Source organism: Atractosteus spatula (assembly GCF_055471065.1).
Source record: "Atractosteus spatula isolate fAtrSpa1 chromosome 10 unlocalized genomic scaffold, fAtrSpa1.hap1 SUPER_10_unloc_8, whole genome shotgun sequence".
Lineage (NCBI taxonomy): Eukaryota > Metazoa > Chordata > Actinopteri > Semionotiformes > Lepisosteidae > Atractosteus > Atractosteus spatula.
In genome coordinates this window covers 234187-238302 of record NW_028296628.1, presented here as the reverse complement: position 1 = coordinate 238302, position 4116 = coordinate 234187, and the positions used below count along the sequence as shown (strand labels likewise).

The following is a 4116-nucleotide window of genomic DNA, read 5'->3' as shown; positions in this document are numbered from 1 at the left end:
CTTTTTAAGTAAAGTCAGGTTGTTAAAAAAATAAACCAGCGCCCTGTCACAGAAACGTACCCCAGTCTCCCGCACAACAAGCGGGGGTACTCAGCACTATACTAACGAGGAGCGCTTGTCTGCAGCTGAGCGTCAGCTCTGTTTACTGTCAGCAGTCATTTCCTCATTTCCAAAGACTTTTTCACCTGCTCTCAGCTTTTAAAGACGATCATAAACGCTCAAGAAGTAATTCATGTCAGTTTGAAGTCTGTTTCTGTTGTCTCAGCTCTTGATAAAGAAAAGCCGTGCGTGGGAGACTCCCTCTCTGAAGAAGTTTGCCGTCACCCTGCGAGGGAGAAGAGCCATCAATCACCGAGGCAACCACTGAGACAGTTAACATTGAACACGTGAAATGCGAGATGTTGTGATTTTTTTCCCGCTTAAGGCTTCTATCGTTTCTACTCTAACGAGAAAGACCTCTTTATTAGAAGTGAGATTTTAACAAACGTCTCCAGGGGTAACTGCGATCTGAACGCAATGCCTTAGACCACCAGCCATCTTGCCTGTGGTACTTATAATGAAGTATATATTTTATTTCTACTCGTTGATAAGAAAAGTGAAATCATGTAATTAGGGATATGTCCTTTTTTCATGGGGAAAACTAGCCCGAGCAAATGTAAAGTTTAGAGCAGCGCTTAATAAAAATGATCAGAACCCGAAAGCCTTCTTATGCGGATCAGTATATTCCGATACCACTGGTTCTGCAGAAGAAATAAGAAAAGCCGAACTCAAAGCAGAAATGTGTTGCCATTACGGGTACTCTGTCTGCAGCTGCTTTAATATCTACTCACACCGTGTTGCCATTAAGGCTACCTAGTTAAAAACAAAACTTATCGTCACCTTTTTGAACGTGATTATTAGACACCCGTTAAATCTCAACCGAGGTTTCTTGAGAGATCGTTCAGCGAGCGAGTAATAAAAAACTACTTCGCTTCCAACCTCTGCTGTCGCTGTGAACTCGGACGTGATGTTCTGCAGATGTGCAGTGTGCCTTTCCTCTTGTCGTATTCAAGAGTACTCACTGTGTGAGCTCCTCACTGCGTGTCCTGTACTCTACTGTGATTTCAATTAGATTATCTATGTGGAGTGTAGTAACATGATCTACTTGAACATTTTCGGTTTGTGAAATGAAACACTAAAGAAAATACAAGCAATGGACATTTAAAATAACCACAGTAAAGCTAGAAGAGTGAAAGATAAAAGACTATTTAGAATGACATTCACAATAGACTTAAGAACAGTACAACCGCCCGAACAGGGAGTTGAACCCTGGGCCCTCAGATTAAAAGTCTGATGCTCTACCGACTGAGCTATACGGGCTCTGAAAGAAAGTCGACACTGTCGGGATCCTCGCAAGTTACGTGTCTCTTGTGCCGAAGAGCAGTCATACCTGACCCGTCTGGAATGACCACTGACAGACTTTATCCAGAAGCGACGGCACCACTCCCAGTAGAATGAGTGAGAAATACAGCATGACATGGGGAGGTAAGGGGCTCCCGCAATTAATCTTTCCTCACATTACTGATTTTTTCAATAGCATTTTGACCTTTTTTCACATTCAGATTTTTTTTCACATTTAATACAATCTTTTAATCAACAACATTAAAAAGAAAACAAATGGAACATTTTTTGGAACAATAATTAAAAAAAAACTTTCAATGCCTTGGTTGTATATGTGTGCACACCCTTTATAAAGGGAGTTGCAACAGTGCTGAAATTTAAAGAGCATTTCTGTAGAGAAAACAGCATTTTTTCTGCCTTGATGTTAAGCTTAGGGAGCCTGTCTTTTAGAAATTCTATTTCTTAACACCTTGCACAGCCTCCTGACAGACTAACAAATATTTTTTGGAGAAATTGGCTCACACACCGGAAGACACTAACGTTTATTTACGTTAGAGTATGTGAATAACAGTTTAACCGAAAAAGTTTGTAATTGTGATTTTGTTAAAATTCAATAAATCGTCTATCAACAGTAAGAAATTATTAAGAAATTGTTTTATTTCATAAACTATAAGACAATTAAGAGAGTTTATAGGTCATATCCGTCGCTTATGTTCTTTTAACTCTAGCGTTCAGGATCCAAACCCAGGTGCGGACGGTTGTGTTTCTTGAATCTCTTGTAATCATCAAAAGTCGATGTGTAGTCCTTCAGTACTTTCTCGAGTTGTGCCATGGATATTTTATTCGATCAATACTTGTCATGCTCTTTTGCATTTACCTAAACAAACGGAAAAAGTTCAAAGTGTGTTTATGGCTGTGCTTCACATCTAGACGAGAGCATTTGTAACAGTACAGGACACGCAGTGAGGAGTTCGTGAAGCTTTCAGTTTAGTGCGGAGTTCAGAAGGAGGATTCGCTCGCTGAATGATCTCTCAAGAAATCCCGGGTGAGATTCAACAGGTGTTTTCTGCAACAGTCACGACAAGTGTGAAGCAATCTCTGGATTTCCTGAATTTGAACTAAATTACTAGTTCAAATAATTTAGGATTTAACAGAACTAAATGAGGTACATTTAAAACAGCAGCGCAACTCTGCGGCACGTCGAGTTTAATTGTGTAAACCTGGCTCTCTCTGAACACGAGCAAAGAGTTCTCACTCAACAGAAGATTGCAATGTGAGTACTGTAATATAAAGCACCTGGAGATGCCAGGGATTGAACCCGGGACCTCATACATGCGAAGCATGCGCTCTACCACTGAGCTACATCCCCGATGGAAAAGGTAGTGGAACAGACTTAGAGATGTGCAGATGCTCACTGATCACAATCCACCATTCATGAAGAATGCCTGCAGTTTCCTACTTTCGCGTTTCCTCTACTACAGAGTAAATTAATGGGAATGAAGAAATAAGGAAGGAAAAATAATCGCATTGAAGCTTCAAGAGACTGGGAAAAAATTAATATATTATTTTTGTATCCAGTCACACGTGCGACGGTGGTTAATTCCCAGACGGGGGAGTGCTTTTTTTCTACCTCCTTACTCGACTGTCTTTCAATTCTGTTTTATTTGAAAGCTTTTTACATCTTTTATGTGCTCTTGATTAAACTATGCATAGAAAAACAGCACTACTGATGATTTTCATGGACCGATGCACACTTGTTCTGTACAACTCGAGTGATAAAGCCCTGTCTGCAAATGTTGTAACGCCCCAACCACAGGAATGGTAACAGGAAGGATCGTGTTCTTATTTGATAAGTCCTTTTGAGATGTCTTGTCAATGCACACAGGCGTTAGAGCTGAATAATTTACTTTTAGTGGTGTTTTTAAACAAAGATGGAACATGTTATTTCTATACCAGGAAGAAAGGAGCAGACTTTTACTTTAAGAGGCAAAAACGACACCTTATCAAAGCTAATATTAATTAAAATGACATCACAACAAAAGAGTGGAGCCTTGAGTGAATTAAAATTAGTTTTCATTGGACGTCTGTGTCTCCTTAACTTTGTAGGTGAGAGAGAGGATTGTGATTATTTGCAGGTGCTTCTCGGAAGTGCGTTGGTGCTACAGGTGCCTTCCAAATAATTAAATCGGGTTTGAATCCCAGCCAGTACAAACCCAAATCTTTTCAAGATAATCTGTGGTCCGTTAACACATCTTTTGAAACACTACAACAGGTAACACCCCGTGTGAAACATCATGAGCATCTGTTAAACCTCTCTACCTGCCCGTTCCTCAAAGAGACATGACGAGGGTCTGAAGGGACATTTTGAGCCGTAGAAACATTTTATCATTCCGTACTTTCCTGTGCAGTCAGGTCAGTTCCACTTCAACTGCGCCCGACAATGGAGGTCGTTTTGAAAACAACGAGAGTAAAGAGACACCGCACGTCTGCAGAACATCACGTCCGAGTTTAAGGACAGCAACATCAGAGATTGGAAGCTAGGGAGTTTCAGGTCTGTGGTTGTATTATAGGTTCTAGAAAGTCTGAATACCTTTGCAAGAAGTATTTCAGAATCCCAGTCAAATCCAGTACGAATGCCGCATAGATCTGCATTGTACAATTAGTATACTGTTTGTCCGTTGAATCAAACACGCCTTATAAAGCATTTCTAAAACAGGAGAGGTCGTTAGGGAATGC

The 4116-nt window shown here is 40.4% G+C and overlaps 2 non-coding genes across 2 annotated transcripts; both read right to left on the bottom strand.

The window, feature by feature from the left end:
* Positions 1-1286: 1286 nt before the first annotated feature.
* trnak-uuu (transfer RNA lysine (anticodon UUU)) lies at positions 1287-1359 on the bottom strand. The gene has a single exon. It is a non-coding gene; the product is annotated as a tRNA-Lys (tRNA).
* A 1318-nt stretch (positions 1360-2677) lies between these two features.
* Positions 2678-2749, bottom strand: trnaa-cgc (transfer RNA alanine (anticodon CGC)). The gene has a single exon. It is a non-coding gene; the product is annotated as a tRNA-Ala (tRNA).
* Between the last annotated feature and the right edge of the window lie 1367 nt (positions 2750-4116).